Source organism: Lutra lutra, chromosome 9, assembly GCF_902655055.1.
Source record: "Lutra lutra chromosome 9, mLutLut1.2, whole genome shotgun sequence".
Classification (NCBI taxonomy): Eukaryota; Metazoa; Chordata; class Mammalia; order Carnivora; family Mustelidae; genus Lutra; species Lutra lutra.
This window is the reverse complement of record NC_062286.1, coordinates 74,885,059-74,907,436: the sequence shown is the minus strand read 5'-3', so window position 1 is coordinate 74,907,436 and position 22,378 is coordinate 74,885,059. Positions and strand designations below refer to the sequence as shown.

The window sequence follows — 22,378 nt, the reverse complement described above, 5'->3', positions numbered from 1 at the left end:
ACCTCCCTGAGCTTTAGTTTCCTCACCTTAAGACAGGAATAACCATTTCTGCTTTTCAATGTTATTCCCAGAATTAGTGGGGTAATAGATTCCTTAAGTGCCTAATAGTGCCTACAGTACCACATGCTCAGCCAATGGTGGCTCCAACCCAGTCTCCCTCACTGTGCCTCTTCAGTTTTTATTCTCACAGATGGTAATGATGTGAAATGTTGGGGTTCAGAGAGAGAATTCTTAAGACACCTTCAGTGCAAAAAACGGTGGTTTTATTAAAGCATGGGGTTAGGATTCGTGGACAGAAAGAGCCTCACTGGGGTTGTGTATACTTACAAGTTGGGAGGGGGTTAGGGATAGCGTTGAGTCTCTAAGGAATCTGGAAGCAACCTTGAGGGTTAGCTGTTAGGAAAAGGTCATTTATTACTGTCCAGTAAACCCTTTGTCATGAGACCCTTCAGAAGTGTATCATGGGCCATATGCCTGGAGGATGATTGCCAACATATATCTTGGGGGTGGGGAGGTCGAGATAAAGGGAAGTTTCCAAAGGGATATTAATATGTTAAAGTAGATTTACAGGATCCTGGAGGTCAGGCTAACGGCAAGCTAAGGTTGACTTTTGCCTCTAGCAAAGTTTTTTTTTTTTTTTTTAAGATTTTATTCATTTATTTGACAGAGACTCCGCGAGAGAGGGGCACAAGCAGGGTATTAACATCAAGGCAGTTGAATTCCTGGAGTCACTCCACCTATTTCAAGGACTTGACAATGGGCTGTAAGTTGTAAGGAAGTTTAATTTTTTTCTGTATTTCTCTAGCCTTTGACCACCTCAGTGGTAGCCATTTAGCTTTTACTCCTTCAGGTGGCAAGGGGCTAATTATGTGCTCACCGTGGGCCAGGCACATTACCAACACCAGCACTCCAGCCAGTCCACACAACTACCCTCTGAAGGGGGTACTAGTCCCATCCCCAGTTCTGGGGGTGGGAACAGAGGCACTGAGAGACCACACGGCTGGAGAATGGGAGAGTCAGCCTTTGTGCTCAGAGCCCCCAGTCACAAGGCCTTATTCTAACTAGAAATAAAAAGGGCTTAATTATTAGAAAATGTCATTTCTAACTCACTCTTGTCCACTGGTTACAGTGTATCTGCCATTTCCACATGAACTATTGCCCTCGCTTCTCCCAACACCCCTGGGAAGCATGTATCTCAATCTCCCAATGTGTGCAGGAGGAAAAGAAGCCCAAGGCTGTGCTCAAGGTGACCCAAACAGCCAGGGACCTGCCAGGGTGTGGTCAGCCCAGGCCCCAGCCATCCCCTTCCACCTGCCACCTCTACCTGTGACCTTCCTCTCCTTTCCTGCAAAAGCTGCTGCAGGCTGGCCAGGAGAGGCGGGAGGGAAGAAGGGTCTCCCTGTAGACTCCAGTTGTGGGTGGGAAGTCAGGAAGGTGGCTCGGCAGCGGAAGTTGCCCAGGGAATAAGGAGCCCCTCCCATGCCCCAGGCCCTGTGCACACCCAAGGGAATAATTTGACAAGAGTGTTCACTCAACAAGTAAAACCCTGTGGGGCGGTGGTTATAAAGACAATTCTCTGCGAAGTTAACTGTTCAAGATAGGTTTTAAAAAAGGAGAGAAAAGACACTGGATTCAAATCCCTGCTCCACTGTGTACTGGTGACTTAGGTAAGTCCTATAACCTGTGTGTGCCTCAGTTTGCTCCTCTGTAAAATGGGGATAAGAACAGAGAGTGGTGAAGCAACCATGACAGCACCTGGGTGTGTTTGCTAACTGGTGTGAGTTTGAGCTAACAAACAGCAATAGAGCCAACAACCACACAGCACTTGTGCAAGCGGAGGGGTGAGTGCCTGGGTGGTTTTCAAGGGGAAATCATCTTCTCAGAGAAATGGGGTGGGTGGTGAAGCTGAGTTCACAACTCTTTCACTCACTAGCTGAGGGACCTTGACCAAGGTACTTCACTTCTCTGGGCCCTAGCTTCCTTATTTATCAGAGGCACAGGGTGACTGTAAGTCTTCCGTGAGAGAAGGTGAAACACCGGCCTTCAACATGTAGTAAATCCAGTGACCGGCTCTGACATCACTGACTCTGGGCTGGAAAGGGACTCTTCTTATACGCCCATACTCACACTTGACTACTTTATAAGATTGGTGGCGGAGTGGAGAGGTGTGTGGGATTATGCAACAGGCAGCCTGTATCATCCAGTGTTTACATGCCTGCCCCACCCCTCAGAATCTCATTTTATATGGTTGGAGGAACTGAAAGAAAAACATCTGTTGCTGGTAAAATTATTATTCTGGTTTACTTCATAATATACAGTCAGGGTATAACCCCCCCAAAATTAAAGAAAGAGAAACAGGATTAAATATAAGTTAAGTCCTATTTTTAATTCCTAGAAGGAAGGTGCTATAGAAATCCGAGGTGAATCATTTGGGATATATGGAGTGTCTATTACTTTCCCCTTTTCAAAAGATGTGGATTTCTTTGATGGGTTTCTAACACCTGATCCACTAGGCCCTCCCCGGGGCAGTCCCAAGGGCTGTCACACCCCACCTTGAGTTGGAGGGTGGGCTCTTCTCTCCTCATGCCCAGCATCCACTGTGAGGCTTCGAATCAGGGGCCACCAGCTTGCTTTAAATAGTCCCTCTCTGACTATAAGTGGGAAAGGGCCCGTTTAGGGCCAGAAAGGTATGCACCATCAGTCACCAGAACACCCAGGCCCACCAAGGGGCTCGGAGTCACTAAAGACACAGTCTTTCCTAGAACCATGCCTTAGCAATGCTTTTCTTGAACAACTGAAAATACAGAAATCCACTCAAGAGGGGGGCCCTGGCACCCTACAAACACCTGAATTCATAGTGATTATGCAAAAAAGCCTGTTTGAAGAGGCAAAGAGAAATATAGTTCAACAACTGGCTGTTAATCAGCTACGGCTCATGAAAAAACAAACAAACCTGGCTCTTAACTTAGCAGCATGTTAACTGGTGTTTCCTCCCCATGCCTAATAACTGAGGGCTGCTGAGCATGAACGTGACACCGCCAGGAAAGGAGTGGAGAGAGTGAGGAGTCTCCAGTGCCGAAAGAAAACAACCAGACAGCCCATGCCGCTCCTACTGAGGCAGGTCTCTGGGGATCCGATTCTGAACTACGTGGTCTATGGACCAGGCAAGTGCGCAAGAACTATTTGTATGTGGCTTCATGCTGTTTTGCCACCTATTTTGAACAAAGCTCAGGCTGGGGAAGCTTCTAATCTGGTTTCTGAGAAAGAGCAGGAAGGAGGCTGGGGCTCATGTCAGCGGGGACCGAAATGAAAACCTTATCCGTCAAAGATTCTGGGCCTTCTGTGAGAGCAGAATGATGGATTCTGTGAGACAGGGGCCAGGCCCACTGTACCTATGGCTACAGTCTATGAATCTCTCACCTCTGCCTGCATCAAATACAATATTAAAAGCTCAACATCAGAAAAACAAATAAAGGCTGAGATGCCATGGACACTCTCCGGCTTATAATATAGCCTGCTGGAGGCTAGAAAACCAAGGACCACACTTCCTAGCCTCCCTGCCTGCCAGGCCCCCACACGGAGTTTACTGTGCATCTCTGCTAACATAGAGGCATCAGGTTTTCCCATGGGAGAATTGGTGGTGGGGGGGTGAGTGGTGGAAGTCCCAGAGCCTCTTCCCTGGCTTCATGGATATTCACGGAGTGGAAGGAGGGACCTCCGTGGAACAGGTCTGGGATGGGAGGGGCTCTGGGGGTCACTCTTGCTGGTCTGGCCAAGGGCCAAGCTTCCAACAATTCTGTCAGCCCTGAATTTCCTGCATTAAATCTTCTTCTGCCTAAACTAACTAGAGCAAGTCCTGAATAACACAGATGCTAAAACCACTGTTGACCAAGATGCAAGAAATCTCATCCAAAAATAAATAAATAAATAAATAAACCTTTAGTGTGAAAAAAGGTCATTCCAGGCAGGACATATCAAAGGAGGAGATAGGTACATACATAGGAAATCTACTTATGAGCTAGTACTTGGAAGGACCCAACCAGACAAATGTTAAAGAGCGTGGACAAGGATGTTCATTGTCCTGCTGTTACTAAGAGAAAAAAGGTTGAAAATATCCCAAGTAAACATCTATCCAACAGAGGGCTTGGATAAGTAAGCTGGGGCTACCCATGCAATGGGACTTCCTCACAGATGATGTGAAGGAAAAACATCTAACGATGTGAGAAAGAGACTCAACACATACTACTAATTCTGAAAAAGCAGCACAAAACAATACAGACATTACTTCTTTGTATCAAAGGTATACTTTTGTGCATACACACACACACACACTCAATATAGCACAGACAGAAGTTTGGAGGGATACGCGCTCAAACCTATCAAGACGCCCCCTCATGTTCCACCCCTGGGGTTCACTGGGTAGTGGAGACGTGTGTTGGGTAGCTCCTGGCCTCGTGCCACTTGAGGGAGCAGCCAAAGAGCAGCCTGACTGTGACGAGCCAAATCACAAGTCTGGTCGGCACTCCAGACGGCTGGCAGGCCTGCTTCGCGCCAAGTTTGCTGCCTTCTAGGCCTTCCCTGCTTGCTGAACTGGCTGAGTCCTGTGTGCGGTTGTTCCTTCACCACCAAGAGGTGCCCCTGGATGCCTCAGGACCCACGGAACATACCCAGTGATTTCGGTTCTAAACGTGGTACCAGGGAAGCCTCACCCACCTGAACACCTCAACTGAAAGAACCATCTTTGCTCTCGAAGCCATGAGGGAAACAAGATGGTATGGGCCAAGCCTCAGAAAACAGTGAATCAAATCTGCAAAATGTTCTGTGTTCGTACTTCAAGCACCTGTCTGACCCAGACAGCATACTGGAGATGCTACTACACAGTGATTTGGAGATGTTTCCAATGGAGCAAGCAGCTGACACCCAGCAACCAACCAAACATTCATGACCGCTTCAGATTACTGTGGAAGTAATCCCAGTTCGCAAAGTGAATCACCAGGTGAAGCGGCCTGACCGAGTGATTCAGACGTCAAGTGCGTGGGTCTGACCCGCCAACAAACCCCATCCTCCTCCTCGCTTCCATTAGTGGAGTTAACACTCGCGGCTTTCAAGTCCTAAACCCTCTACACAGAAAAGGACCCACAGAAACGTTCTTATTGCCACTTCTTGGGGAGAGGAAGCAAGAAAGATGAGTAATTAAGGTATTAAAGCGAGATGATGGAACACACTTTGGGACGAGGAGTGGGGTACTAAAGCCAGGTGAGAACAGCAGGTGCAGAGAGGCGACGGAGCTTCTGAGCAGCTCATGGCATGACCCACACCACCAGCAGCAGAACAGTAAGGAGAAGTCAAGACACCCAGCTCTGAGCCTAGGCCCTGGGACCACAGGGGCCCCATGCCCAAGGCCCCGCCCCTGCACCTGTTGGGTGCAGATGTTGTGCCTGGCCACACAGCTGCAACCAACCAAAAAGAGCTAACTTGTCCAAGGTTCAGAGCAGCATGTACAGCCTCACAGGTGGGCACTGGCCCATGGGCACTTATCTCCCGAGGAGCCAAGGGCAGAAAGCAGCCCTGAGCGTGCAGTTCAGTGTCGGTCTACAAATCTGAAGTGGGTATGAGCAAGCTGTCTGAGCCTATACAGACCTACACCTGGTCCCAGAGGTTCCCACGCACTTTGGACTCACCCGTCTTGATGGGACAGTGGCTTCACAAAGATATATTCAACTGGAACCTGATTTTAAGAGACTAAGTTAGTGTAATAGATATTATTTGAGAATATTCAATTCTAAAAAAAAGACAACAGAGGGGATGGATGACTTGTAAGGTATGTTTAGTACAGATGAAACTCAGTAAGGGGAGCACATGTGTATTGAACAAAATAGAAAGGTGTGGAAAGACAAGAGATACCTAATATTCCTGAGGCACTAAATATATCCAAGGCAGCTAGGCAGTAAATATTCATGATACACTCAATGGTATAAAGGTAGTAAATATTCACGATATACTCATATGCATGAGACTAAACATATAAGAGGAACCTAATATTGGTTGCGATTTGGTTACCCATCAGTGATGCCCATTCTGATCCTCTAACCCATGGCAGTTCATCAGGCTCACTGGGGAGCCACAGATGTGGCAGGGCAGAATCGTCCCTATGTCTTGCACTAGAACAAGCGTGTGTGTGTGTGTGTGTGTGTGTGTGTGTGAGAGAGAGAGAGACAGACAGACAGACAGACAGACAATTGGCTCAGGGCACCTCCCGTTTGTCAACCTGCTGCTAGTACCTGAACTCTGCTTCTTGTAACCACACATGAGCAGGGCAAGCTAAGGCTGCAGAGAGGGATGGAACATGTGAACATGGAGTACGGACTCGAGCGCAGAGGCTCCACCAGCTTGCACCCTCTCCTACCTGTGCTACCTTCCGCATCCCTTTCCCCCTCCTCCTCACTGCATGCTTCCCACACGCCATCGACCACCAGCTCTGCTCAGATGCACTCAGCAGCAGATCTGTCCATCTTCCTTCAATGCCATCAGGTCTCGGATGCAGAAGGACCCTTTATTGCTTCAGGGTACTTATTAGGGGGTTCTAACTGGGAAATACAATAAGTGCCCTTGCACCTTCTTAAAAAAAGATAATGGAAGAATAAGAGTCATAAATAATTTATGAAACATTTCTTCTGCTGATACAGTACCTCAAGTGACGCTTGTGTGTATGTGTATCACCCCCCACCCCATTCTTGCGGTGCCCGAGGTTGCAGGGACTCTGCGTGGCACAGCTGAGACCAGAGCCCTGACTGTGACCCTTGTCTGGACCATGTGCTTTAAGAAAGCAAAACTCCTCTGACATTTTCATATCCCACATTCGGGACGGCTGTTCTGAGAGCAGTTTCTTGGGAAACTTGCACACCACAGTTAAAGCTTCTATTGTCTCCCACAGACCTGAGAGCAGGGGAGCAGGAACCAGAGAGACTGATGTATGGACCTCAGAGGTGAGGCCAAGTATTCTGGAAGTTCTCAAACTTCATATGTTTACAAATGGGCCTCACTCACCAGGGCCAGGAAGAGGCTTGAGAAAATAAATAACTTTCTACTCCTCACCTTTCAAAAGGAGCTTTGGTAATTTCTTTTCACAGATACCTTAATCAGAAGGAAAATACATGAAAGTGCTTCCTCCCAGGAATGTGCACAGGAACAGTGCAAAGGTCTGCATGGAGTCAGGGGCTGACACCAGTGAGGAGGGTCTCTTGGCTGCATGGTTACACCTGTCTCGTGTCAATTAGCCACTAAATTCCTATGGCATCTTCTGGTTCATGATCTGCTGAGCTCAGAATTCTAGGTGATAGCCTGTTAAAGCAATACAAAGAATTCTCAGGTAATTCCTCAGAATTACAAATGGGTCTCAAGGACCACTGACCTGACCTAAAAGTTTAAAAGTATTTTCTACATATAAATATCTATCTAAGAAAACAGGGTTAGTTGGAAACTCCTCTGATTTCCACTGTGTAGAGAAAACACAAGGAACTTTGAACGCCACCCTTTCCTGTTGTCTTACCTACAAATGACAGTAACTATGCCAGTGTTTACAGGTACCTAGACAACAAAAGGGATAAGCATGACCCCAGGAAGGGTCAAGCCACAAGTGGATCCCAGAGGTGGGAAGCCCTTCTGTCTCTAGGTACTCAAGAACTTCTCATGGAAAGTTCTCTTTCATCTCATATCCACGTAGCTAAATCTTTTTTTTTTTAGGATTTTATTTATTTATTTGAGATGGAAAGTGACAGAAAGACAGCATGAGTGGGGTGAAGGGCAGAGGGAGAAGTAGATACCCTGCTGAGCAGGGAGCCTGATGCAGAGCTTAATCTAGGGACTCCAGGATCATGGCCTGAGACCAAGCAGCCACGCCACTTAACTGACTGAGACACCCAGGGGCCCCATGTATGGCTAAGTCTTAATGTTACTTAAGGTCACCTCCTCCAAGAAGCCTTTCCTGACTACTTCACCTTCCACCGACCTTGAACAAAACCCAGAGCTTAGCTTTATAGGTTTAGGCTTCCTAAAGGCTAATCTTATTCTCCAAATAATTCCTGAAGAAGCAACTAATTTTGACTTGGATTTTACTGTATTTCTCTTATGCTTTTAGTAAATGCCAAGTACATGGCACATCATTCTGATGAGGAAGAAACAGCAACATAAATGGGGTGATAGTTTGAAAGACACTAATCCATAGGAAACTGGTTTACTGGGGTGGACTAGGTAATGTGCAAGCCAAAAGCTAGTCTCTTCTCCCACCCACCACCAAATCTTCAAAGCTGCTCTTTCCCCATTTCCTTCCAGCCTGTCACTGGCATCTCCAGTGGGTCCTACAGCTTTCACATATTAGGAAGTCCAGCACACATAACCCAGGTCAGCCTGCCAGAAAGATGGAGAAGGGGGAGAGGAAGGGAACAACTTCTCTATTTTCCCAGTTTGTTCCTCCCTGACTCCTTCCCACACCCACCAGGGTTCCCTGGGAAAAATCAGGGGGAGGGGGGGGATAATAGAAAAAGAAGTTTTAATTCCCTCTGCATATCAAGAGGAGAGCTTAGAAGGGTTGATCCCAAAGTTTTATTCTAAGTCATAATGAAGAGAGGACAGAAGGTATGACCTAATGAAGACCGGCCCCACAAGTTTAAAAAAAAAAAAAAAAAGAAAGAAAGAAAGAAAGAGAAGAAAAAGCTCTCAGGGAACCTGTCTGGCTCCGTCAGTGGAGGAGCATGTAATTCCTGTCTCAGGGTGGTAAGTTTGAGCCCCACATTGCATGCAGAGATTACTTAAAAATAAAATCTTTAAATTTTTTTTAAAAAAGCTCTACTGGTACTGAGAAAAGAGGAACCTGGAGGGACAGAGTCCCCTCTCCCCACTTCCCATGCACCTTGCCCAGAGGAGAAGGGGTAGTAAGGGAAGAAAAATCTCTTGTAGGTTGAGGGGGACACAGAAAGCATGGGAAGTTTTCATCCTGCTTCCTACTGGGAACACTGGGGACAGCTTGGGACAGTGGAAATGGAAGCCTAGCATATAGTGCCTCCCAACCTGGGCAGATTCTCATGTGCCCAGGAGAGACCTTGAAGAGAACCAGAGTGTGCAGAGCTCCAGACCAGATGCAGGAACGAGGTCCCAGCTGTGGCTTAGCCCAGGAAAACCCAGCCAGACCATCCTCTACAAACAGGGAAAAGAGGGGTGCCTGGGTGGCTCAGTGGGTTAAAGCCTCTGCCTTCGGCTTGGGTCGTGATCCTGGGGTCCTGGGATCGAGCCCCGTGTCGGGCTATCTGCTCAGCAGGGAGCCTTCTTCCCCATCTCTCTCTCTCTCTGCCTCTCTGCCCACCTGTGATCTCTATCTGCTAAATAAATAAATAAAAATCTTAAAAAAACAAAACAAAACAAAACACACACACAGGGAAAGGAGGCCCAGTCGTGAGGAGGGGAAACACCCCAGAGGACAGCAAGAGGACCAGATGACTGGCAAGAGGCCACTCTCCCACACACCCTGATGTGACTATAACCTTCTCCTGGTAACCAGAGACCACCTGTGGGGAGAAGGGGCCCCCAACAGTAACCAACACAGACTGAGACAAGGGACAAGCTGCTTTAAGCTAGATAGTGACTGAGATAATACTACTTGACTTGGGCTCAGGAAAATTACAATCATGAATGAGGACTAAATATACCAAAAGGGAACCAAAGTCATTTTGTTTGCAGTAGCAAAATTAAGTTCACTTATAAAATGTTTTGCATAGTATGACCTGTGGCTGGTGAACTTCACCAATCCAAAATAAACCCTCAACAGGAAACATCTCTACTTTGGTTCAGCTGCTTCTGAAGGGTCTTTGTGCAACACAAGCAGAATTTAAGACTGTCTGTGTATGGCAAGGCACAACCTCCACAGGAAAAGCAAGTGGTTGCAAGCTTGCAAGGCAAATCCAGGTCCCCAAGCCATCACAGAAAACTTACCCTCCAGGAGGGCCAGTGCCTTCACACACATTCTCTCATTGAACCCCGCCAGCATCCCTGTGAGCTGGCTATTATTACTCCCATTTTGCGGAATGGCAAACTGAGACTCAGCAGGATTCAGTGACTAGCTCAGATGACCAGGCTGAGGGGCCATACCAATAGAACAGCCACCCGTTACTGTCCCTACATGGCTAGGCCTATGCAACAGCCCCATGCCGTACATAAGCTGTGCATCATCTATGGAGGGTCCACTTTTTAAAAAATTTTATAAATGAGGAAACTGATGCTTACAGAGGTTAAGAAACTGGACTCACAGGGAAGTTTAGAACTAGACTGAGGAAAGTGAGTCATGCACCTCAGGCACAATATTTAGGGGGATATCAAAAAACTCCCTAAGGTGAAACATTTTAATGCAATGTTTTAAAACATCAAATGAACACAAAATCTACATTGTTCTAAATATCACAATTTTGAATAAAGACAGGATTCATATTAGTGATTTTTCCTTTTGCCTCAGGCTCCAACATGGCTCAGCACAGCACTAGGGCAGAGCAAGGAAACCAGCCACTTCAACCCTTCTCCACCAGCCCCCAAAGACAGGGATCCCAGATACCACTGCAGGGGCCCTCTCCAGATGCTTCCTCTCACTATTTTATAACCTCAAAGGGCTCTTAGGAGTGACCATCATGCTCCATAAATTCAGGTGAGTTCCAGGTTGAAGACCAGAGGTCTTAAGAGATTTATTCCGTGGTCCCCAGCGTGTGTTATGTAAATGAAGGAAGCTTGCAGGCTTGAATAAGGGAGTAGGATATTTTAAGATACCAGCTTGAGAAGGTATGGGGTGGGCTCTGAAAGATCACACAGCTGCTTGTCTCCCACTTGATAAATTTCCTGGCTCAAAATTAAGTGTTCGACAGTGACACGATGCCAGCTGTCAGCCTGTACCTACACAAGTCCAATTCAAACGGTGGCATTCCTTTTTCCTTGCATTTCAAAAGCCAAATGTTAGCTCCCTTGAGTAACTACCTATGCTCTGATCACTTGTTAACCTCAAATTAAAGCCCTACCTGATATGAAGCATCTGTTCAAGATCTATTTTATCGATTAAAATTTGAACACTGTGGTGAGCATTGCATAACATATAGAACTGTCGAATCACTATGTTGTACACTGGAAACTAATATAACATTTCATGTCAACTATGATTTTAAAAAAAATCACACCCCCTAATTTGAATATTTCTTAGATCAAACCCCAAATCGCTTACTGGTAGCTTGTAATAGAAGCCTAAAACCTATTTACAAACAAACCATTAACTAGAGCGTAAGAAAGACAGTTAATGAATTTGTCCACTAATCTCTCCTGCAATGGCCTTTAGAGACAGCAGGCACAAATACTTCGTACGCTAACAGTTCAAACCCGGCAAGACCGTCTTCCTGTTCCTGTATTTTCTTAAAGCTTGAAAAGCTTCACCTCACAATTCAAAGTTAAGTCCAGCAAAGTGAGCAAAGGAAAACTTCGGGCACTTGGGTGAGCGCGTCTGCTCCCCTCGGCCAGTGCCCGCCCTGCCCCAAGAGGCGGCCGCGGGGATCGCGCCCCCAACCCCCCCAGTCCGAGGGGCACCTGGCCGAGTGGGCTCCGTCCTGGCTGTCCCACATCTGGCCCGACGTCGGGGCGCGCGCGACTCGGTCTGCGCCGCTCCCGCCCGGGTCTCCCCGCGCCACCCGGTCGTCGGCCCACGCACGCTTCGCCGCCAACCCGCTTCGAACCGCCCGGGTACCTGGCGCAGGAGCTTGGCGCGGGCTCGGCGAAGCGCAGGAGGGACACCGTCCGCAGGATACGGGGTAGGCTTCTGCCGTGAGCGCGCGCGCCCGGCGGCCCCCGCCCGAAACCTCTCAGTCGCCCGCGCCGGAACGCTGAGGCCCGGGGCGCGACGCAGCAGGTGTCCGCTGGCCTCGCCACAGTCCGGGGCCGGGGCCGGAGAGCAGGGCGCGGGCGCGACCCTCGCGCGGACGGCCCTCTGCCTGCTTCGGCGCGCGCTCCCAGTGTCGGGCGCGCCGGCTCTGCTCGGCTCGGCTCGCCTCGCCTCGGCGGGGGCGGACGCCGCGCCGCTCCGCTCCGCTCGCCCGTGGCCGCCGCGCGCACCTCCCCCGCGGCGCGCCGCTTCTGCCGCCGCTGCCGCTGCCGCCGCCGAGTCGCCCCGCCGGCCGAGTCACGGTCAACAGCTAGTGGGGAAAGACGCCGGCGGGCCCTCGCTGTCCCCGAGCGCCCGGCCGGGACCACTCGCCACCCTGAGGCCGCTCCCGCCGCCCTCCTTCGGCCGGCCCACGCGGAGGCGCTGTCGGGGTTCCCCGCCAGGCCACCCCTACCTTGGCGAGGTCGGGGTCCACCAGCGACCCCGACGGGCCTGGAGGAGGAGGAGTCCACGCCCCGGCGGCCCGGCGCTCCTTGGAGGGGAGAGATTCGGCCCGACTCCAGGCTCAACCTTCCAGGTCACCAGGGGGCTTGGCGGGCGACGGTGCGGGGCCTGGGGCGCTCCGGATCCGCCTCGCAAAGCAGGCGGCCCTAGAGCCCGGGGCCGAAGGGAGTGGGCGCAGTGGGTGGGAAGTGCGTTTGAATAAAAGTAAAAGTTGTTTTGTTTTGTTTTTTGTTTTTTGTTTTTTTTAATAACCGTGCGGGTCCGGAGCGTCTCCAGGCTAATTAGGGAAGCTGCCGCCCTGTGTTGAGGTGAATCATTGTTGTGATACCACAAGTGTGGGAAGAAAGGCTGCCGAAGACTTCTCAGGCTCGCTGCTCCCCCCCCCCCCCTTTTATTTTCTTTTAAAGACAGCCTGATCCATTTAAGAAAATCGTTTTAGGAAACTTACTGGCCTCAGGTGGTCGCTCAGCTCATCAGCTGGAGAGTCCTCAGGGAAGCCTTGGTCGGCTGATTGCACAGCCCAGAACTATGTGCCCCCAAGAGCAAGGAGCTTTTCCGGCAGGGAGGGAAGATGAACGTGAGCTGCGTCCCCGCAGAGACAGAAGCCACGACAGCTTACACGCGAGAAAATTTCACGCTTCAGCTAGAAGAGATAAAGCTAATGTCAGAGAGTGTTACCCGACGTCCGGATTATCAGCGACATCAGCGGTGTTATGTGGGGACCACCCAGAATCTGCACCACATCCTAGGATGGTGGGTCTGATGATTTCTCCCTGCGGAGAACTGAGGACGGTGAGAAGCCAACATTTGCATAACTATCTGCCCCAGAACCTGGGTAGAACCCTGGAAGGGGCTTTCTCCACCTCTGGCTTCAGACAGGATCAAAATCCTAAATAGAATAATCTGAGGCAGGGCGGAAAAAGGCTAAAGACAGATCCCATTTACCTGAGCATATAAACAGAAGTTTCCTTTAAAATTTTTAAATACCCATTTGGCACAAGCTGTTCACTTAAAAGCCCCCTTTGATGGCTAAGAGCTTTATAAATTCCTTTCATTAAAGGAATAAATTTATATTGGGAATCAGTCTACAGCCCCCAAGTTAATAACCTGCATTTGAAATGGACAGGTGACTCATCATTCTTAGACACAATGACTTTGTTAGGTGTGTTTTCTCTTCAAAATCCTCAAACTAAACTGAACAACTACAAGCAAATCTACACACCCTTCTCTCACCTTGAGCCTCTGCTTCTTGCTATTCAGAAATCACATTTTTTGTTGTTGTTGTAACTACTATTTATTGACTCTATAAATCACCTTTTCACCTAAGAATTTTATTTGTTCCAGAATATCTTAAGCCTCTGGCTTTATTTTTGTGTGCTGTGGGTGGCTTTTAAAGTTACTGGCGGTTTTGAGAGAACAAAAACCAAAGTTCTTGGTGATTAGCTAAGGCTGAGAAAGAACATAGTGTCAATACCCAAAATAGAAAGTGGTAGGGAACTATGTGAATACGTTAGGAAAATGGGAAATTATCTGGCACCTGGTAGAGCAGGTCCATTTAAAAATGTCCCCCCTCCCGCTTCCCAGTCACTTCCACCTTCTTGCTGAGTCCTCCAGTCCCCAGGGCCCTGCCATGTGGCTCAAGAGAGCTCTTTCCCTTCTTAATGTTTCTTGGACCAAACCTTGAAGCTGGATTGAGAAAAGGATAAAAGGTTAGCAAAGCTTTGCTAAAAGTTCAAAGGAAATAGAGAACCGTGTAGTTTCTGGAAGCCTGCACCGACAACCATAAAGTTAAGAGCAGGGGTTTCTTTTTTCCACCCTTTTTTTTTTTCCACCCCTCCCTCCCCCGGGCTCCAGAAAACCTCACAGCTATCCCTGAGAACCTCACTGATACAGCACAAGAAAGAAGACTCTGCTGTTTCTAAGTATATTGCACTTCATCTGGGAACACATTTTTATCAAATGCTAGGCACTGTTCTAAGCCATTTACAATTAATCGCTCATTTAAATCATTCAGTCCCTAGAAGAACGCTGAGCTAAGATCAGGCATTACCCCTGTTCTCCAGATGAGGTTCTGTTATTATCTCCATGTTGTGGATGAGAAAACTCAGGCATGAAAATGGCAAGTAATGTGTGCACAGTCATGCAGGAAGTAGTGGCAGAACCCCCAGTCTGCACGCTTCGGCACTGAACAGGCTGCCTTTCTAAAAGTGGCAACTGATTCTGCAAACTCAAAACTGCCTTTCAGCTTAGAAAAGAAAGGAGAAGTGGCCCTTCCCACACTTAGGAAGAGGAATCCTTTGGGATATCAGAAAACCAGAGTATTTAAGTTCAGTGTTTTTATCCAAGGATTCTGCTCTTGGGTCCTCATTAGACACACAAACTGCCTGTCCTCTCTGGGTTCCAAAAATAGACCCCGTAGGCAAAGGCATCCCTACCCAGGTAGAGAATTGAAATGAAGGATCAGCCAGGAACTACCTAGGAAAGAGCGAGGCCATTCTTCTTATGCCCAGGTGAGCCTTGGTGAGAGAGGTCAGATTGAACAGTGTCATAGTCAGAAGGCACGTGAACCCTATTCCTGAGGGACTTTTTCCATAAACTGGCTATCCAACAGTATTCAGATCCAGCCACAGTCCCTCCCAACCTCCTCCAGTAATATGAATGACCATGTCATTTCCCTCTTTCAAAGCCCTTCCGTTGGTTTTCATCCAATTAGGAGAAAATCCAAATCCCTTAGGGAGCCTGATCTGTTCCTCGCCGATCTCTTTCATGGGCTTCTTTCAGTACTGTCATCCACTCACTGCACGCCAGACTGGCCTTCTACCAGTTACTAAACACCCCATCTTCTTTCCTGCCCTGGTGCCCTTGCCTGAGCAGCCCCCTCTCCTGGAATACTTTGTTTCTGCCCGTCACCTTATCCTCACCTGACTTCATCTTGCTAACTTCCTCTTATCCCTCAGGTTTTAGCTTAAATGTCACTTCCTTTGGTCTTTTTTCTTGACCTGTATTTCCCACTTGCACCTCCTCTTTAGAGTACATATCCTGCTTTGTAGGGGGTTATTTTTGGTTTCACACTGAGTGCTCCCAGCAGAGCATGACTTCAAGAGGGCAGAGACTTTATCTGTGTTGAGCATGATTGTTGCATATCCAGCACTTAGCAGAGTGCTTGTACATAGTAGTTGCTTGATAAATATCTCTTAATCCATCACTGTCACAATCTTGGATTGCTGTATGTACCTCAAATGTATTAGTCTATGGTACCCACTCCCTCTTTCCAGCTCTTCCCTACCCTGGTCTTGCTCTCCCAAACTTCTGCTCTTTCACCTTCTAGGGGCCTTCTGCTCCTTGCACTCTTGTCCTAAGAGTCATCTCTCCATAGCATCCATCCTTTGCAGTCCTGATCCTCATGAACATCACCCCAACTGCTCCTCTGTACTCCCAGTGCCCTCATCGCTTGGTCCTGAGTAAAATCACAGAACTATGCAGACCAAAGCCACAAAAATTTACAGTCTCCAGCCTCACTTGGGCCTTACTACCTTTAAACTTTCTCTGAAAAACAAGTAGGGCAATATAAAGTAAGAAAGAAGGAATAATTCCAACCTCAGAGGACTCACTATTGCCATTTGTTTTTCCTTCCAGTGTTTTTTCATAAAAAAGACAATGGAGTTAGCCTGCAAATTCATTTGTCTTCTACATAGTTGAGATGAAGCCAAATACATAACTTTGAGTTCTGTACTCAATTCTGTACTTTGAGTTCAACTACATCGTACTACAAGTATATTCCATGGGATAACCAAGTCTCCATAAATATAAATCCTAATGACTGGCTAGTAGTTCATTATGTGCATATACCAATTGATTTTTACCATTTCCCTATTGCATTGCTTTCAATTTGAAGGTATTCTAAAACATTCTTTCACAAATAGCTGTGTACATAATTTGTCTGCATTTATAATTATATCCTTAGAAGCGATCCAGAGGAGGGATTCTTGAGTCAGTGGCTATGAATGAGTGTAGGAATCTGATTGAGTCAGAAGGTAGAAGAAGACCCAAAGGACACAACTAGACACTATTTTCATTTTTCTCTGGGCAGCTTCTTCCCCCATTCCCCACAGCAACTACTCCTAACTGCTCTCATGCAGCATGTGTTCTCAGTCCCCATCACACTCTTCTGAACTGATGATTTTGCTTCCTTCTTCAGAGAAAATTCAAGTTACCAGGGATGGAGATAGTTTTGTTAATCAACTGACTTTAAAATAGGGAGATTTTCCTGGATTATTCAGGTGGTCCCAATGTAACCACGGAGGTGCTTAAAAATGATAGTATGAGATGATAGTATGAGAAGGACTCAAGTTAATATTGCTGATTCTGAAGGCATAGGGTGGGGCCACAAGTCAAGGAAAGTGGGTAGATTTTAGAAGCTCAAAAAGACAATGGAATGGATTCACAAATCCTTCCGACACCTGGATTTTAGCTTAATGAGACACATATTAGAGTTCTGACCTCCAAAACTTTAATTAGTGTTGTTTTAAGCCACTAAATTTATGGTAATTTGTTACTGCAACAATAGGAAAGTAATACAAAATTTATCATGGAACTCCCTACCCTTATTCCTGGAAACTCCACTTCTCTATCCCTACTCAATGGCATCTACAGCAGAGTTCCCATTAAACATGCCTTGTATGAATTCCAGGTGAATAACCTTAATATTTTATTTATTCTATTTTTAAAGATATTTATTTATTTATTTACTTACTTACTTACTTGAGAAAGAGAGAGAGAGAAAGAGCAGGAGCAGGAGGGGCAGAGGAAGAGGGAGAATCTCAAGCCGACTGCACTGAGCATAGAGCCCAATAGGGTTCAATCCCATGTTCCTGAGATCACAACCTGAGCCCAAAACAAGAGTCAAATCCTTAATTGACTGCTATCCAGGTGTCCCTAACTTTAATATTTTAAATGGAGGTTATTATTCAGACTGCTGTAATGGGATTCATTCAGACTCTTAGCTGAGACTCATCTAGGCTTTCCTACTTTCTTTTTTTTAAGTTTTTTTTTTAAGTGGATCTTTTTTTTTAAAGATTTCATTTATTTATTTGACAGAGAGAGATCACAAGTAGGCAGAGAGGCAGGCAGAGTGGGGGAAGCAGGCTCCCCACTGAGCCCAATGTGGGGCTGAGTCCCAGGACCCCAAGATCATGACCTGAGCCGAAGGCAGAGGCCCAACCTACTGAGCCACCCAGGCGCCCCTCCTACTTTCTTTTTTGACAAATAGTCTGAAATTTTGGACCCTTGGGCAGCCATCTAAATACCTTTCAGGATTGTTCATAACAATATCTTCTGGTAACTCAAAAACATTTTTGATTTTAACTTGCCCAAATTTTGTAAGATTTATTTTTAGTTCTTCCCTCTTAAAACAAAGTGTTCATTATGACATCTAAGAATCATAGTTATGCTAGTTTTTAACACTAATAATGTAATTTTTCCATAAAACTCTTATTTTAACCTAACAAATATCTGTTTGTCCAATGGTATCAGCTTCCTGGACTGGGTATGAATCTAAAAGGTTATTTTGGAAAAATGCCCACGACAGTCCCCATTTTATGTTTATATGGAAGAATATTTTAAATAAGAGACATGAGAACTTAAGCTTATGAAGAAAAAGTCTAAACTGCTACTTTTCTTTTGGGCAGAGAGATAAAACAAGCATATATCTGATTTATGTGCTGGCCCACATAGCTCTTTTTGCAAATGTGGCTTTAAACCAGCTAATCTTTTAAAAGTCTTTACACTGACTAATTTAGAACCAAGGAGAACAAATGTGGGAGTATAAATGTAAGGCACTGAATAAGAGTGATAATCTCTGCCAATGAACACACTGCTGTGTTTCTGAGTACCCAATGCAGTTCATGATTTTCATTTAGATGGAGCTTCCTGGAGCTTGTCTTGCCTCCCCAGCACGATTTGCTACGTGACTGAAATTCAGATTTGCAAGGTTAGATCTGTCCAGGATCTTACAGCTCATGTGCTTCAGCCTCATTGTTTGGGAGATCATGTAGGGCAACCAGCCACAGGTTATACATCGATGATGGAGCCACACCTCACACCTGCCTCTAAAGGAGGCTATATTATGCACCTGCCCACCCCTCACTCATTCTGTAGCTTCCTGAACCTCTGGTAATCACCAACAAAATTTGGACCTAAAGGTGATCATCTTAGTAGAACAAATTAGCAACATTATTCATTTGATAGATTATAAATAAAAATATAATATAAATGAGTATAAAAATCCAAATGTAGGGTTTTTTTTTCCAATTACAGAAAGTTGTCAGTATTTGGGAAACTTATTATTTCCTTATTTTTGACAGACTTATGAACAAAAACATGCTCATAAGGCAGTTGTTGGATACCTAAAACATATGTTCTCTTCTGGAAACTGCTGGAACAGTTCCCCCTTGTCTCTATCAGTGAAATGATATGACATCAAGGTGAAAGAACTAAGTGAATGTTTCCGTAGCAAATGCTAACACTAAAAATAGTGTTCAGAATGAAAGCAGGATGAGGAATAATTTCTTCATTGTTTCCATGGAAAAACAGGAAAGTGGCAATGATGTATCCACTGCCTGTGCCTATGATGCTTTAGGTAGATTTGGGGACTTCCTTAAAAGAAATAGAATGGCATCTACTGACAAAATAACTCTCAAAAAAGCTGTTAATCATTTCACAGCCATCTCTATGATCTCTTCCCATTCTAAAAGTCTGTGAGACTGATTTATTTCATGTGTATATGGAAATTTTTGTTGACTGTACTTTTATAGAAAAGTTTATTATTGCCTGATCCACATTCATTCTATGCAAAATTGCACAGGGGGTGCCAACCCTATGCAAAGTTATGGTGTAGGTGAAGCTTGTTCTTGATGCACTTAGAATCCTCTTGCAGTTCAGAGACTTACTCTGCAGGTGTCCGACAGGTGCCTTAAACCAACATGGTAGTAAACCAGTCCCTTCAAAGATGTAAATGGCAAGTACTGACATAGTATTTTCCTGTCTATATCTTCATTTAATAAGAGTATGTGTAATTTTTTAAAATCTTTGGAAGAAGAAGTCCCAGAAAAGGCATGCCTATTGGTAAAAAACACAAGACAGGGCGTTGGGGAAGAAGATGCTGGGGTGCAGGTCTCTGGTAACTTCCCACCACAACACTGAGCCCAATCTGCTTTTCTATGAGCTGGTCATACATCAAGCTTTAGTTTCAGACATATGTTGCTATTTAATACTCACAATCCACCTATAAAAGAAATATCTCCATTTCAGGAGTTAGGAAACTCAGAGGATTGCTGAAGTTCATAGAGCTAGTCATTGAAGTCAAATTCAGACCCAACCTGGTCTGAGTCTAAGGCACTTAGTATGGGTCCTGCCTCTCCTCCTCTCCATTATAAAGACTTTGAAGAAATTCTGATAATTAGGTTAAGATAATTTGGTGGTTCTGAACTCAAGTGCTTGGTAGAAACTTAAATATATTTCTTTCCAGCCTATGGGGCATAACTTTAAAACCAGTCAGCTGTGTGAGCTTCATATGGTGAAGCTGACCCCCAGGCTTCTCTCTCTGGGATTGCCTGAAGCCTAGGTATGCCACCCCCTTGTCTCCCATGGCTTTTCTTCCTCCTGTGGCCTGAGAACAGATTTAGCTAAACTAACACATTCCTGCTTACTCATACACAAACAGGCTATGGCTGAAGGACGATCTGTGATTAAAGTCACTAATGAGATTTTGTGAGCCTCTCAGAACATGGCTCCGCAGTCTTTTTAGTTAAGCCATGATGTGCAAATAGCACATTTCAGTAATCAGTGCTCCAAAGACATCTAAAAGTTGTGAATTTTATATCAACACAGATGACTTTATAGCTCAATTTTAAAACTTAAAGATTTTAAAAGTTCACCCCAAATTTCTGCCCTTGAGCACAATGGTGTAAGAAGGACCAGACTCAATAACTAAAAAACTGGAACGAAGATATAAAATAATTAAATTATTTAAATTTAAATAAATTAATTTAAAAATAATCACTCCTGTCAAGGACAGGCAGAAGAAATGTTGGACTTTTCAGTAGGGTTCTTTAAAGATTTTGCAGATAAAATTTATACATTTGAAGACCATGTCTCATTTGGGAATTTTAACTAGATATTCTCCCAGTGGTTAAACTAGTGATCTAAGAACCTACATAATCAACAGGCAGACCCCCAAAAGCAAATCTGGTTGTTCCCTTCCAGTGGGCTCAAATATTATGATTGGACTGGAAAAAATTGGATGTAGTCACATGACGGTATGCCTTTCCATGAATTGCTGGCTAGACAGCAGTTTATAATTAATAAGTGAATTAAAATTATCCTCCTTGGTCTGTTCAGGAAAAGGTATTAGATGACCAGCTTATTTTTAGACACTTTAAAAGCTGTAAATCCAAGACTACTGCTTTGTTCTGCAGTTGAATTGGTATCTTATCTTTTCCTTCCCATTTCTGCAGACAGTTGGACTGTATATGACAGCTTTTACATTGGATTGAAAGAATATATCATTTTCCATCCCATCCTTGCGTTTTAATTTTTAATATCAGATGAATTATTTTGATTTCCTCACATGATCTCCCTTATCTTTTATTTTATCTACAAATGTGTATATACTTTAAGATAGTAACCTCACAAAAAAGAAAAATAAAAAGAAGGAGAAAGTCTTGGGAGCAATATGAATGGCTTTACTCTTCATACTCTGAAGGACGTCAACCCTATCTTGTTATTCCTTATTAAAATGAGTCTTATTAAAGAGTAAACCACCAACAATCCCAGGCCCCTTTGAAAGTATAAGACCATTTCTGAGCCCTTTTGTATTGAAGTGATTAGAGCAGAATGGGAATTCTCAAACAGATGACCATTTGTTTGTTTGTTTTTTGTGCTACAAATGTGTGGCCTTCAGTGGGACAACACAAGGAGATATGCTATGCCTTCCTTCCAAAAATCTCCAAGATTCTCCCCTAAGAAAAGTAGGGGGAAATGCCCTCTCCATAGGTTGAGTGGCACAACATAATAAACAAGGTCAAAAAGCATAAGAGGATGCTAAATTTTGAAGGATAAAATAAATACAAGTGGTGTTAGTATTAGTAAAAAGAGCTCTGGTCCTAGACTTGGCTCAGCCTGAAGGAGTTGTCTATCTGTAGGTAAGTTTCTAAAACTTCCTAAATTTTATTTTTCTTATCAGTAAAATTAAAAGATGGAATCATTTAGAATGCATTTTATTTCACATTCAGATGCCAGTGTTCCTGGCAGAAGACTAATAGGCTAGCTTTCATTCCTTCTTGGTAGATGAGAGATTGACCTACCATCTTTTTATTTTCTGTTTATCCCATCTGTTTGTCCATTCATTATAGGTGTGTGTATATAAATTTTATTTTTTATTTTTTTAATTTATTTTTTAAAATTTTATTTATTTATTTGAGAGAGAGAAAAAGAGAGAGAGTATAAGTGGAGAAATGTTAGCGGGAGAAGCAGATTCCTTGTCAAGTAGGGAGCCTGGTGTGGGACTCCATCCCAGGACTCCAGGATCATGACCTGAGCCAACTGAGCCATCCAGGTGCCCCTGTATTTAACTTTTAAAAGTGAAAAACACAATATCTGAAATTAAAAGTTCACTAAATGGGCTTAACAGTGGATTAAACAATGTGGGAAAAAATGAGTGAATTTGAAGACCTATCTATAGAATTTATCTAAAATAAAGCCAGAGAAATTAGACTAAAAAAATTGAACAGAGCCTTAGTGACCTGTTATATCAAGTATTTTAAGATATGTATTAGACTTCTGGTAGACAGTAGAGAGAAGAAAAGAAATTTTAAAATATTTGAAGGAATAATCACTGCAAAATTTCTAAATTTGATAAAAATTATAAACCAAAAGTTGGTTCTTTGAAAAGATCAATGCAACTGACAAATCTTTAGC

The 22,378-nt window shown here is 45.0% G+C and overlaps 1 protein-coding gene across 2 annotated transcripts in view; it reads right to left on the bottom strand.

Annotated features, from left to right (window-relative positions):
* CRACDL (CRACD like) overlaps positions 1–12,467 on the bottom strand; it is a 133,278-nt gene extending 120,811 nt beyond the window's left edge. Inside the window, exon 1 of one of the 2 annotated variants that reach the window (XM_047745737.1) lies at positions 12,354–12,467. The gene's annotated coding sequence lies outside the window, so the exon portion shown is untranslated. Of the gene's footprint in view, positions 1–11,764; positions 11,891–12,353 lie in introns of those variants that run through there. The other variant, XM_047745735.1, reaches the window with a different exon arrangement.
* Between the last annotated feature and the right edge of the window lie 9,911 nt (positions 12,468–22,378).